Here is a 15,317-nt window from a genome sequence, read left to right on the forward strand (position 1 = left end):
TTCCTCCCATCCTGGGCCATCAAAATCAAGAGCAGGTACGAGGTCAAATAGATTCACAGGACAGAAAGACACTGAATCATCTTAATGGTGAAGAGGGCACATTTCCTTTGATGAGAGGATTATGAGTCACAAGTGAGACCATGATTTCTCCTATCACAACAGGTAACACCTGGGAGTCACCTTCCACTTCTGACTGTACTCAGTCCCCTGGAACCAGCAGCCAGATCTCAAGCCAGAGGAATAGTGAGCCAGGGGCTCTAGTTTTCCCAACTTCCAATTAACCATGTGAGTGCACAACTCTTTAGTGGAAACCATGCCAAATCTATCACTTGTTTCTTAAACAATATATTGTAAAGGATTTTCTTGACTATTTCCCTGCTAATCATCCACCTGAAGGACACAGAAAATATAAATTAAACATAAACTCTACTCAGAGGAGGAATATACTCGGATATTTTTTCTTTCCCACATTTATTTATGAAAATTTGCATAAAGACAGTTGTGTTGAAAGAAATTTACAGTGAACATCTATCTGTTTAGCCATAATCAAAATTTTGAAATTACATTTTAGTAAACTTGTTTTATTTTATATCTATCCATCTACCTACCTATCTATTAATCTTTTTTATGTGCTTCAAAGTAAATTTCCAGGGGCTTATTTTTTAAACTAAGCCTCAGATTATGCAAACAATAAGGTTCATTTCTCATCTTCAATAAAGCTTCATTTTTAAGGGAGTTTTATCAGAATTTTGTGATGTGAAGGGAATATAACATGGTTAACATTGTGCAAAATAAATTAACTCAGTATAAACCTTCTTGTGCAAACATGCATCCTTCATTATTTATTGAGCACTTCAATATTTATTGAGCGCTTACCATGTGTCAGACCTGGACCAGTTGATGTGACCCAGAGATCCAGGAGCCCAGGTTCTTGAAGCTTACAACCTACTATAAAAAATAAATAAATAAATAAATGGAAGAAAAACCTAGATCATCACATCTGAAGAAAGCAAAAGAGCTTTTTGAGAATGATAAGCAGGGCTAATCAAAATAAAGATGGTTATGGAAAAGTGACCATAAGAAAAATATGAAGGAGCATGCAATCAGATTCAAAGGAGCAGTGGCATCAGCCAAGCACAAAGGCCCTAAGGCAGGAATGAGCTTCTGTTCAAAGACAGCAGGAGGCCTGAATGACAGTGGAATAGTGTCCCAGTATTTTCATTAATCTTACTTCAACTTCATTTCTTCAGTGTATTTTGACTTTTCAGAGGCATTCAAAAATAATTTTCTAGATAAGCAACAAGAATAAATTGTAGAGCACAGGGAATTATAGCCATTATCTTGTAATAATATTAGTGGGGTATAAACTGTAAAAATGTTGGAGCATCATGATGTACACCTGAAACTAAAAATTATATTGTGAATCAATGATACTTCAATAAAAATAATAAAAGTATTTTCTATTATTTGTACAGGCATAGTTTTCTCTGGGAAATCCTTCCAGATTTATCTGACTAGGTTAAATCTCCTTTCATGAGTTCTGTGTCCTGTGTGCCTCAATTATACAATTTATTTCTGCCTGTGTAACCTCTGAAAGCTGAAAACACCATGAGGGTAGTGACCAGCCTGTATGTTGTTACCATTTTACAACCAGGCCCAGCCCAATGTTTGGCATTGACCAGGTATTCAGTAAGTGTTTTAAAGAATAATTAGTTAATCGTTCTTCTCATGACAAACATTCCAAAAATTCCTTGTAATTGCCGCCTAGAATCCAGCTGTAGTCCTGATGTGCTCTGTTCCATATGGAGATTAAAAAATGGTGATAATAACACTCCTAAGTGAAAGGAATTGTTAAAGCCTGCAACTTGGAACCCTTTCCTCAGTCAATTGAAAAAGGCTGCACAAGAGTGACTTGTGTCTATGTCTCAGTGGAACACTCAAATGCTGACTCACACCAACTGAATTTGCATTCTGACATGTTTTTGGGGGAAGGAATAGGCAGAGCTGAAGAGATGAGAAAGTAAGGTTGCCCTAAATCACAATGTGGAGTTTGCAGCCCTACCTAGATTTGGATTCTCTTAATAGTTATATATCTAGTCCTCACTTACTCTCTAATCATGAGCTTGCTCCTTACTTTCTAGAGATTACCTCTTATTCATAGGTAATTGATTGAAATACAAGGCATTATTTGGGCTTATAAAAAGGCAATATATGTTAGAGAGTTTATACTTTGCCTGGCACTGGTCAGCTTTCATGGGCTATTGCATCAGCTTTCTAATTGTTCTCATTGTTTACCCTCTTCTTCCCCTCACCAACAGCTTTGAACTTGTCCTAGCTATCCCGATCTCCCAGATATTTGCACGATGGGTACCTATTTATTATCTCGGCCCCCTTCTATCTAATGGAATTGAGGCATGAAATCCCTGTTCCCTCCCTACCAGAGTCTGTCATTCCCTAAGCAGTAACCTCTTTTATTTCCTTCACAGTATTCAACACCATCCGAAATCATTTGTTATCTCATTTCATTGGGATATAAGTTTTAACATCGAAACCTGGCAAATGAATAAGTATATCCTTGCTCTTCATAAAATTTAACATCAACTCCTTGGGAGCAGTGGTTTTGTTATAGCTCTAACACCATAGTTGCCCTGAGGGACTGTTCAGTAAACACCTGTTTTTCAAGGGCTGCTTTTTATTTTTATTTTATTTTTTTTTCTCTTCAAGCCACTAAACACATCTCGGAGTGGTCCTGCAGAGGGTAAAACAAGGTCCAGGCTTGGCTGGAATTTCTGAGGGAAAAAGCCACCAGTGTAGTGGTGGCCGCTGTATCCGAATCCGAGACGTGATGGGTTTTTGCCTCCTTTGCTGCACCATCCTACTCCTCTCCAGAGGCCGAGGCTGCTCCCCTGCACCTCTCCGCCTGCAGACCCCCTTGCAACCAGGCAGACCAGCTGCTCCCGCTGCCCATCTAGGGCCACCCTGGCGGTCACAGGCTGGCTGTGGAATGAGGCCCTGGCGCCCGGCGCCTCAGACCACGATCCCAGTTGACGGCAGCTTCGCTGTCTCTACGCGGCCACTATCACGTCTGCCGTCTGCACGACTTACTCCACTGAGAGCTGGAGGACGACTGCCGCAGCGGCTGGTACTTCTGACTGGCCGCTTTCTGCTGTGGCACTTTTCTGCTCTGGGCGCGGAGGCCAGGAGGCGGGCACAAGCTGGGGCAGCCCTGCTCCACCTTTGGCAGCGCCAGTAAACCCCTCCCCCAGGCAGGAGGCCGTTAGTGAGTAACTGACGACCAGCGACCGTTAGTGGCCCCCTCAGCCATTGGTTACTGCAACAGTAAGCCCCGCCCCCTTCTATAAATAAAGGCGCCCACATTCTGATGCGTGGAGGATGGCTCTCTGACAGGTGAGGCTGCCCTTTCCCTGTCAGCTAGCTTTCTGACTAGAGTCTTTATCCCTTGTTCCAACAACTCGTCTCCGGATTCGTTGGCCTGGAGCAACAAGCAGAACGAGCTTGGGCTCCTTAGCCCCAGCCCTGTCCAAGGGAGTAGAACCTGGAGGACTTCCCAGTCCCGCTTCAGAGAGGCCAACGTGCCACCATGGAGAACCTTGTATCGGCCAAGGTGCGCTGCAGGCACATGGACTGTGGACACGCTAGTGTTCCGCCCTTGAAAAGCGGACAGCTTTACTAACAAGACTAAAATAGATTTAATAGAAAGATAAAACTAACACGCCAGAGCGACGTCGGACACACCGAGGGGAGGGGCGGGAGGCAGCGCCTGCGCAGAACTTGCCAACATCGGAGGGTCCGGGGTTCCTTCCGCAGGAGGTGGAGCGAGGAGAAGCCGCCTGAGACCACGGTGCGAAGCCAGGACCGGAGGCCAACCTGGCTCCCTCTCACTGGTCCTGGAGAAGCTGCTGGAGAAGCCCCGGCCTGAGGCGTGCCACGATAAAGAGAAGGAAAAGGTGGCGGAAGAACAGGCCGAGAAAGCCAAGGGCGAGTCTGGAAGCAGACCTTGCCGGTGACTGCGAGACGTTCCACCCGCTGTCCAGTGGCCCCAGACGGGTTCCTGCTGGAGAAGGGCCTCCCCCAGGCCCCAGCCACCTGGCTGAGAACCTACCGCTGCCTGTGGCCGAGCTGGAAGGGAAGGAGTCTCTTCCAGGGCATCCCCGCTGCTCCTCCATCACCCTCTTCAGCCCTGAGAAACCTGTCCAGCCGAGGTTGGTGCTGGTTCTTTGGGCAGGATCACCTGCCATACAAGGAAGCCCACTGCCTATGGTGGGCTGCTGGTGAGCACACACCCAGTGAGGCCCGGCTACTGGGACTTTGTGGGGGTGGGGGGGAGGTCCTGGTGGGCCCCCTGGTGGGCCCCTGCAGCACAGCCCTTTTCTCCAACCTGGGGACTCCAGCATATGTCACGGCCACGGCAGCAGCAGTCAGAGCCTTTGTGTAGGTTACTGTGCTGCAGGTGGTCAGGACAGGGCAGTGAGCTGCATTTTCACGGCTGCTCTTTACTCCCACGTGCACTTTGACTCCGATTATTGGTAAGCTCAGGCAATAATATTAATGCCAGCTGACATTTATTTAACACTTACTTTATGCCAGGCATAAACACATAAGCCTCGCCAAATTGATACTCGTATCCCCATTTTATAGGTGAGGAAAGAGAGGCACAGAGAACTTAAGTAACTTGCTCAAGATCACCCAGATAGTAGGCAACAGAGGTAGTACTACAACCAGAATGTCTGCTGGAGAAGGGCATCCCCACTGCCCGTGAGTACTGATTAGCCAAGCACTGCTCAGGCGCTGGCACTAAAATGATAGTCCATCAGCAAAGCAAAGACCAACATCATCTTTGGGATTCTTCCTTCATCCTCTGGTCCTTTTCCAGTTTTACCTCCAGGGGTTGGTTTGTTTGATTTTTCCCATGCCTCTTGGACATGAATCCAGAAGAGCAGACACAGCCTCCTTTACAAGGGAGTCTCTAGAGCTTTCTGTAGACTCGTTTAAAGACATACAGGGTCATGTCTCCTGGGAAGAATCCCAGGAAATGGTGTGGAACCGAGAGAACTTCTACCAAAGGATCCTCATACTCATTTTTTTAAAAACTTTTCACTGTGGAAAAGTTTCCACTGGCAAAAGCAAAAGGCTTCCATAATGAACTTCCATTTAACTGTCACTCAGCTTCCATAATGCTTAACTCATAACCAGTCTTGTTTTCTCTAGCCGTTTCCATTCCCCATCCTTTTTTTTTTTTCCATTTATTTTTATTAGTTGGAGGCTACTTACTTTACAATATTGTAGTGGGTTTGTCAATCCATGTGTGATTCATGTCAATGTATGACAAAACCCATTCCCCATCCTTGATTTTTTTTTTTTTTTTTTTCTGGAACTCTCTTTCTCTCTCTCTCTTTTTTTTTTTTTTTTTTCTCCATTTATTTTTATTAGTTGGAGGCTAATTACTTCACAGTATTGTAGTGGTTTTTGCGATACATTGACATGAATCAGCCATGGATTTACATGTGTTCTCCATCCCGATCCCCGCCTCCCGCCTCCCTCCCCATCCCATCCCTCTGGGTCTTCCCAGTGCACCAGCCCTGAGAACTTGTTTCACATATCCAACCTGGGCTGGTGGTCTGTTTCACCCTTGATAGTATACTTGTTTCAATGCTATTCTCTCAGAACATCTCACCCTCACCTTCTCCCACTGAGTCCAAAAGTCTGTTCTGTACATCTGTGTCTCTTTTTCTGTTTTGTATATTGGATTATCATTACCATCTTTTTAGATTCCATATATATGCATTAGCATACTGTATTGGTGTTTATCTTTCTGGCTTACTTCACTCTGCATAATGGGCTCCAGTTTCATCCATCTCATTAGGACTGATTCAAATGAATTATTTTAAATGGCTGAGTAATATTCCATGGTGTATATATACCATAGCTTCCTTATCCATTCATCTGCTGATGGGTGTCTAGGTTGCTTCCATGTCCTGGCAATTATAAACAGTGCTTAAATGAACATTGGGGTGCACGTGTCTCTTTCAGATATGGTTTCCTCAGTGTGTATGCCCAGGAGTGGGATTGCTGGGTCATATGGCAGTTCTACTTCCAGTTTTATAAGAAATCTCCACACTGTTTTCCATAGTGGCTGTACTAGTTTGCATTCCCACCAACAGTGTAAGAGGGTTCCCTTTTCTCCACACACACTCCAGCATTTATTGCTTGTAGACTTTTGGATAGCAGCCATCCTGACTGGCATATAATGGTACCTCATTGTGGTTTTGATTTGCATTTCTCTAATGAGTGATGTTGAGCATCTTTTCATGTGTTTGTTAGCCATCTGTATGTCTTCTTTGGAGAAATGTCTGTTTAGATCTTTGGCCCAATTTTTGATTGGGTCATTTATTTTTCTGGAATTGAGCTGCAGGAACTGCTTGTATATTTTTGACATTAATCCTTTGTCTGTTTCTTCATTTGCTATTATTTTCTCCCATTCTGAGGGCTGTCTTTTCACCTTGCTTATCATTTCTTTTGTTGTGCAAAAGCTTTTAAGTTTCATTAGGTCCCATTTGTTTATTTTTGCTTTTATTTCCAATATTCTGGGAGGTGGGTCATAGAGGATCTTGCTGTGATTTATGTCAGAGAGTGTTTTGCCTATGTTCTCCTCTGGAGTTTTATAGTTTCTGGTCTTACATTTAGATCTTTAATCCATTTTGAGTTTATTTTTGTGTATGGTGTTAGAAGGTGTTCTAGTTTCATTCTTTTACAAGTGGTTGACCAGTTTTCCAGCACCAGTTGTTAAAGATGTTGTCTTTTTTCCATTGTATATCCTTGCCTCCTTTGTCAAAGATAAGGTGTCCGCAGGTATGTGGATTTATCTCTGGGTTTTCTATTCTGTTCCACTGATCTATATTTGTCTTTGTGCCAGTACCATACTGTCTTGATGACTGTGGCTTTGTAGTAGAGCCTTAGTCAGGCAGATTGATTCCTCCAGTTCCATTCTTCTTTCTCAAGATTACTTTGGCTATTCGAGGTTTTTTGTATTTCCATACAAATTGTGAAATTATTTGTTCTAGTTCTGTGAAAAATACCGTTGGTAGCTTGATAGGGATTGCATTGAATCTATAGATTGCTTTGGGTAGTATACTCATTTTCACAATATTGATTCTTCCAATCCATGGACACAGTATATTTCTCCATCTATTTGTGTCCTCTTTGATTTCTTTCATCAGTGTTTCATAGTTTTCTATATATAGGTCTTTTGTTTCTTTAGGTAGATATACTCCTAATTATTTTATTCTTTTTGTTGCAATGGGGAATGGTATTGTTTCCTTAATTTCTCTTTCTGTTTTCTCATTGTTAGTGTATAGGAATGCAAGGGATTTCTGTGTGTTAAATTTATATCCTGCAACTTTAATATATTCATTGATTACCTGTAGTAATTTTCTGGTAGAGTCTTTAGGGTTTTCTATGTAGAAGATCATGTCGTCTGCAAACAGTGAGAGTTTCACTTCTTCTTTTCCTATCTGGATTCATTTTATTTCTTTATCTGCTCTGATTGCTGTGGCCAACACTTCCAAAACTATGTTGAATAGTAGTGGTGAGAGTGGACACACTTGTCTTGTTCCTGATTTTAAGGGAAATGCTTTCACCATTTTTTTTTTTTTCACCATTGAGGATAATGTTTGCTGTGGGTTTGTCATATATAGCTTTTATTATGTTGAGGTGTGTTCCTTCCATGCCTGCTTTCTGGAGAGTTTTTATCATAAATGGATGTTGAATTTTGTCAAAGGCTTTTTCTGCATCTATTGAGATAATCATATGGTTTTAATCTTTCAATTTGTTAATGTGGTGTATTACATTGATTGATTTGCAGATATTAAAGAATCCTGCATTCCTGGGATAAAGCCTACTTGGTCATGGTGTATGATGTTTTTAATATGTTGTTGGATTCTGTTTGCTAGAATTTTGTTAAGGATTTTTGCATCTATGTTCATCAGTGATATTGGCCTGTAGTTTTCTTTTTCTGTGGCATGCTTGTCTGGTTTTGGTATTAGGGTGATGGTAGCCTCACAGAATGAGTTTGGAAGTTTACCTTCTGCAATTTTCTGGAAGAATTTGAATAAGATAGGTGTAAGCTCTTCTCTAAATTTTTGGTAGAATTCAGCTGTGAAGCCATCTGGTCCTGGGCTTTTGTTTGCTGGAAGATTTCTGATTACAGTTTCGATTTCTTGCTTGTGATGGGTCTGTTAAGATCTTCTATTTCTTCCTGGTTCAGTTTTGGAAAGTTATACTTTTCTAAGAATTTTTCCATTTCTTCCAAATTGTCCATTTTATTGGCATAGAGCTGCCGGTAGTAGTCTCTTATGATCCTTTGTATTTTAGAGTTGTCTCTTGTGATCTCTCCATTTTCATTGCTAATTTTGTTAATTTGGTTCTTCTGCATTTGTTTCTTGATGAGTCTGGCTAATGGCTTGTCAATTTTATTTACCTTTTCAAAAGAACAACTTTTAGCTCTGTTCATTTTTGCTGTGGTTTCTTTTGTTTCTTTTGCATTTATTTCTGCCCTAATTTTTAAGATTTCTTTCCTTCTACTAACCCTGGGGTTCTTCATTTCTTCCTTCTCTAGTTGCTTTAGGTGTAGAGTTAGGTTGTTTATTTGACTTTTTTCTTGTTTCTTGAGGTAAGCCTGTATTGCTATGAACCTTCCCCTTAGCACTGCTTTTACAGTGTCCCATAGGTTTTGGGTTGTTGTGTTTTCATTTTCATTCATTTCTATGCATATTTTGATTTCTTTTTTGATTTCTTCTATGATTTGTTGGTTATTCAGAAGTGTGTTATTTAGCCTCCATATGTTGGAATTTATAATAGTTATATTTTTCCTGTCATTGAGATCTAATCTTATTGCATTGTGGTCAGAAAAGATGACTGGAAGGATTTCAATTTTTTTGAATTTATCAAGGCTAGATTTATGGCCCAGGATGTGATCTATTCTGGAGAACGTTCATTTGTGCACTTGAGAAAAAGTGAAATTGATTGTTTTGGGGTGAAATGTCCTATAGATATCAATTAGTTCTAGCTGGACCATTGTGTCATTTAAAGTTTGTGTTTCCTTGTTAATATTCTGTTTAGTTGATCTATCCATAGTTGTGAATGGGGTATTAAAGTCTCCCACTATTATTGTGTTTTTGTTAATTTCCTCCTTCATTCTTGTTAGCATTTGCCTTACATATTGCAGTGCTCTTATATTGGGTGCATATATAATTATAATTGTTACATCTTCTTCTTGGATTGCTCCTTTGATCATTATGTAGTGTCCTCCTTTGTCTCTTTTCCATGCCTTTATTTTGAAGTCTATTTTATCTGATATAAGTATTGCAATTCCTGTTTTCTTTTGGTCTCCTTTTGAGTGGAACATTTTTTTCCACCCCTTCACTTTCAGTCTGTATGTGTCCCTTGCTTTGAGGTAGGTCTCTTTAGACAGCATATATAAGAGTCTTGCTTTTGTATCCATTCAGCCAGTCTTTGTCTTTTGGTTGGGGCATTCAACCCATTTATATTTAAGGTAATTATTGATAAGAATTGTCCCGTTGCCATTTGCTTTGTTGTTTTGGGTTCACGTTCATACTACCTTTCTGTGTTTCCTGTCTAGAGACGATCCTTTAGCGTTTGTTGAAGAGCTGGTTTGGTGGTGCTGAATTCTCTCAGCTTTTCCTTGTCTGTAAAGCTTTTGAATTCTCCTTCATATCTGAATGAAATCCTTGCTGGGTACAGTAATCTGGGTTGTAGGTTATTCTCTTTCATTACTTTAAGTATGTCCTGCCATTCCCTTCTGGCCTGGAGGGTTTCTATTGATAGATCAGCTGTTATCCTTATGGGAATCCCCTTGTGTGTTATTTGTTGTTTCTCACTTGCTGCTTTTAATATTTGTTCTTTGTGTTTGATCTTTGTTCATTTGATTAATATGTGTCTTGGGGTGTTTTGCCTTGGGTTTATCCTGTTTGGGACTCTCTGGGTTTCTTGGACTTGGGTGGCTGTTTCTTTCCCCATTTTGGGGAAGTTTTCAACTATTATCTTCTTGAGTATCTTCTCATGGCCTTTCTTTTTGTCTTCTTCTTCTGGGACTCCTATGATTCTAATGTTGTTGTGTTTCACGTTATCCCATAGGTCCCTGAGGTTGTCCTCATTTCTTTGAATTCTTTTTTCTTTTTTCCTCTCTGCTTCATTTATTTCCACCATTTTATCTTCTACCTCACTAATCCTATCTTCTGCCTCTGTTATTCTACCGTCAGTTCCCTCCAGAGTGTTTTTGATCTCATTTATTGAATTATTCATTTTTAATTGACTCTTTTATTTCTTCCAGGTCCTTGTTAAACATTTCTTGCATCTTCTCAGTCCTTGTCTCCAGGTTATTTATGTGTGATTCCATTTTGTTTTCAAGATTTTAGATCATTTTTGTTATCATTATTCTAAATTCCTTTCCAGGTAGATTCCCTATCTCCTCCTCTTTTGTTTGGCTTGGTGGGCATTTTTCATGTTCCTCTACCTGTTGGGTATTTCTCTGCCTTTTCATCTTATTTAGATTGCTGGGTTTGGGGTGGCCTTTTTGTATTCTGGTAGTCTGTGGTTCCTTTTTATTGTGGAGGTTTCTCCCAGTGGGTGGGGCTGGGTGTTTGGCTTGTCGAGGTTTGCTGGTTAGAGAAGCTTGTGTCGGTGTTCTGGTGGGTGGAGCTGGATTTCTTCTCTCTGGAGTGCACTGGAGTGTCCAGGAGTGATTTTTGAGATGGGTTTATGAGTTTGGTGTGACTTTGGGCAGCCTGTATGTTGATGCTCAGGGCTATATTCCTGTGTTGCTGGAGAATTTGCGTGGTATGTCTTGTTCTGGAATTTTTTGGCTCTTGGGTGGTGGTTGGTTTCAGTGAAGGTATGGAGGCTTTTGGATGATCTCTTATTAATTAATGTTCCCTGTAGTCAGCAGTTCTCTGGTGTTCTCAGGTTTTGGGCTTAAGCCTCTAGCCTCTGGGTTTCAGTCTTATTCTTTCAGTAGCCTCAAGACTTCTCCCCCCATACAGCACTGATAATAAAACTTCTAGGTTAATGGTGAAAGGATTCTCCACAGTGAGGGACACCCAGAGAGGTTCACAGAGTTACATGAAGACGAGGAGAGGGAGGAAGGAGATAGAGGTGAGCCGGAGGAGAAAAAGGGGGATTTAAGAGAGGAGTGAGGCAGATCTAGGTTGTACTCTGTTCCCTAAGTGTTCTCCGAAGCCCAGAATACCCAGAGATTCACAGAATTGGATTGAGAAAAGAACAGGGAGGGAGGAAATAGAAGTGATCTGGGGGAGAAAAAGGAGTAACAAAGGGGGGAGAGAGTGATCAAACCAGTAATCACACTCCTGAGTAAAAATGGGTACTGAAGGTTGTATTCTTAAATGTCCAAAATTGATATCAAATACTGAAAAACAAAGATTAAAAATCTAGAGTAGAGGTTAGACTCTTAAAAATACAATGCTAAAAAATGACAAAAACACAAAAAAATGTTAGCAATATATATGGAGTTCACTTTAAAAATAGGGTCCTTTTTTTTTTTTTTTTTTTTTTGGCCAGGTTATAGTGATTATAAAAATGAAAATTAAGGAGTAATAGAGGAGTAATAGAGGACTTAAGAAAAAAAAGAAAAGAAAAAGAAAAAGAAAAAAAAGAAAAAAAAATTTTTTTTTAAATTAAAAATTTTAAAAAAAAGTAGTAAAAATATATCTAGGAATTTCTCTGGAGCTGTTGCAGGCAGTGTGGGTTCGGTTCAGTTTCAGATAGCTTCTTGTTTGAGCTTATACTTCTCACTATCTATAGGCCCCTTCCAGTGTAGTCGGTGTTACCTACAGGGATTTTAATCTGTTGCACTGGTCACTTCTGAAGTGGTTCCCTTTGTTTCTTCGGCTTCTGTTTGCAGGTCTCTTCAGTGTCTAATTTCCACCCTGACACATGCGGGCAGAGGTGGTCTCTTGTTTAGGTTCGCTTGTTCAGTCATGCTGTGGGGAGGTGGGGGTGCTACAGACAAATGTCACCTGCCTGTGTGGGGAGCACTAATGGTTTTCCGGCCTCACTGGGTTTGACCCCGCTCATGGGTGTGTGCTTACCCATCTACACTGCTCAGGCTCCAGGCTGCTCTCCAGGGAGCAGGCCCTGTGTTGCGTGGACTTCCCAGGCCTAAGCCACTCAGATTCAGGTTTCTGGGTATTCCACAAAAGCACAGACTTGGTTGGGCCTGCGTTTTTTGCCTTTCCTGGTCGGAGCAGCTCAGGCAGCCAGGAGCCTGACGAGCACACTCTCCCCGGGTGCGGGGCACCTTATCCCCCCTGCAGTCCCAACCTCAGTTTCTGTGCGAGCTGGTCGGGTGCACCTTGTGTCAGTTCTGGGGAGCTGGACTCTAGCTGCAACCCTCCCAGTGGATGTCGACCATCCAGAAACTCAAGGAAGTCGTTGGTTAGAAGCTGGAGGCCTGTTTGCAGTTTGGTAGGGGGTGCCGTCTCTGGGGCCGAGTTTGCCCCTTTCCCTTCCCCGCTGCCTCCTGCCTCCGGTGGGGGATGGGCCTGTCCACTGCCAGGTAGCTCTTCTCTGGTATTTGCTCAGTCCTTTGTTCTGGGAACCGGCGGGTAGTGCCTAAGTTTAGGGATTTTCCCAACTTAATTCTCTCTCTCTTGCTATCCCACAGTTTAAGTTGCTATCTCACAAAAGCTCCCTCTGATTGCCCTCAGGGCATTTGGGCCCTGTCCTTACCCTAAGCACTGCCTCCCGCTCCTCTCCGTTCTGCCCCCACTTGCTGGTGGCGGATGCGAGCGTCTGGGGTACTTTTCTGCTGGGAGTTGCTTTTAGGCATGTAGTCTGTGGGTTTTATTTATTTTTCCCTCCCAGTTAGGTTGCCTTCTGAGATTCAAAAACTTCCCCCAGACCCACCAGTGAGAGGGTTTCCTGGTGTTTGGAAACTTCCTCTATTAAGACTCTCTTCCTGGGATGGATCTGCATCCCTAACTCTATTGTCTCTCTTTTTATCTTTTATATTTTGTCCTACCTCCTTTTGAAGACAATGGGCTACTTTTCTGGGTGTCTGATGTCCTCTGCTAGCGATCAGAAGTTGTTTTGTGGAGTTTGCTCAGAGTTCAAATGTTCTTTTTATGAATTTGTAGGGGAGAAAGTAGTTTCCCCATCCTATTCCTCCCCCATCTTAAGTTCCCTCCTCCCCTTGATTATTTTCAATCAATTCCTAGATATTATATCATTTCTTCCATAAATATTTCAAAATATATAAAAATAAAAGGATTCTATCCAAAAAACAGCAAAAATACCAATTTTACATCTGAAATAACATTCAAATATTAAGCAAAAAGAAAAATAGAGATAGTGATAATTAAGACTCTAAGGAGTCAGTGTAGTCTTCTAGAAGAACAAAGCACTGGCAATAATGTCTACTGGGCTTTGGCCTCCGTGCCTTGAACCTCACATATAGTAAATTAAATGAGGGAGTTAAGATGATATTTAAGTTTTCACCTAGCTCTGATATTCTAATAGTTTTCATGACTAGGTGGATTTTCCTGTACCTGTGGGTCTGGGCACTCTTTAACATATGCTTAAAGTTTTTATTAATAATTTCAGTAGTATTTGATCTGTCTCCCCTACCAGAATGTCCACTTGTTATGGGCCAAGAACTTATCTTCTTATTCACTGCTAGAGCTTTAGGTTCTAGTGGGCAAACTGTGAAGAGTCTTGTGTGCTAAGCCAAGGAGTTTGAACTTTATCCTGAAAGAATGAAGAGTCATGGAAGAAATTCAGTGAGATAAAATGCATCACCAGAAGTGTCTTTAAGAAAGATAGGATTTGTGAAAGATGAAAGTAGTTAATGGGAAGTCAATTAGGAAGTTTTTCTTCTGATCCTGAACTAAAGAAGCAAAGGCATTGTGAGGCTGTCACGGCTAACACCATGGCAGGCAGCCTAGATTAGGAGTAGGCCTGGTTTCCCAGGGTAACATAATTATCAGACCTCCTGGAGCCAGCCAATCAACATATGCCTAGCCAGAAAAAAGGGAACCTATCAGGGGGAAGCTGAAAGCCCCACATAGGGCCAACAAAAATTACCTTGCAACTGTGTAACCAATCCGCTTACGCCAACTACCCACTGTGTAACCAATCTGATTGTGCCAACTACCTGCTGCTTATTTTGACCTAATAAGTACCTGAGAGAACTGGGGCTTGGGGCCTTTCGTCCTCACACATTTGGTGAGGGCAGGAGGCCCTGGCTTGAGTCAGTAATAAATTCCCCTATTGCGAGTTGCATTGTTTCGAGGAGTCTTCTTTCCCGACCGGGGACTCGGACTATGGGCAGAACATTTGGGGGCTCATCCGGGATCCCTTGACCGGGGAAGAACGCTCTTTGGAACAAAGGGGAAAAAGAACAGGTAATAGCACCGGTGCTCAGGCAGGTCTAGAAAAGCCCAGAGTAAATCCGAGGCCCTGCTGTGAAGCAGGAAGGTATCTGGAACAGAAAAGACCAGAGTAAATCCGAGGCCCTGCTGTGAAGCAGGAAGGTATCTGGCACAGAAAAGACCAGAGTAAATCCAAGGCCCTGCTAAAAGGCAGGAAGGTGTCTGGTGTGAAGGAAAGCTTTCCATGAGGGAACAGATTGGCCGTTCCGGCTGGCGTGAGGCCAAGGCCAGCGAGCATGCTGGAAGGCAGCCAGCTCTGCGGGAAGGAGACCTCCTCTCCTAGGCCCAAATCTGGGGAAGTGTGGACGCCATTCGGTAAGGTGACCCTTGTTCCAGAGGATCTGTGTTGTCGGCCGATGTGTGTCTGTCTGTGTGTTTTTCTGTTTAACTGCCGGCACTGTCTCATGTCTTGATGTTCTCTGGTGTATCGTTGACTACTTCTTCCTATAAAGCCTTGGAACCTCATTTCTGTTTCTGAGAGTTTCAGTGAACAGGCAGACAGTTGTCGGGGCAACTGACAAGTCCCGGCCAGGGCTACTTCTTGGCGGATCCTGAAGGCCTCCCAACAAGTCAGCCCCAGTAACGGGAGCCGGAGAGAGTGAAACTCTTTTCTTTTTTCTTGTATTCTAAACGGAGAATCTGGCCAAATAAAAACCCGTCTGTGTGGGCACGGGACAGGCACTTAAGAGCCGATAGGGAGCCTGCCACTGGAAGACTCCCGTGAAAGGATAAGGGGGTCACGGAACAGGCTAGAAACACTTAGGGTGCCCGCCCCCAACAAGAAAACTTCCATGCAACGACTAAGGCACTCAAATAGCTCCATGAAGCATACCA

This window comes from Cervus elaphus, chromosome 1 (assembly GCF_910594005.1).
Source record: "Cervus elaphus chromosome 1, mCerEla1.1, whole genome shotgun sequence".
Lineage (NCBI taxonomy): Eukaryota > Metazoa > Chordata > Mammalia > Artiodactyla > Cervidae > Cervus > Cervus elaphus.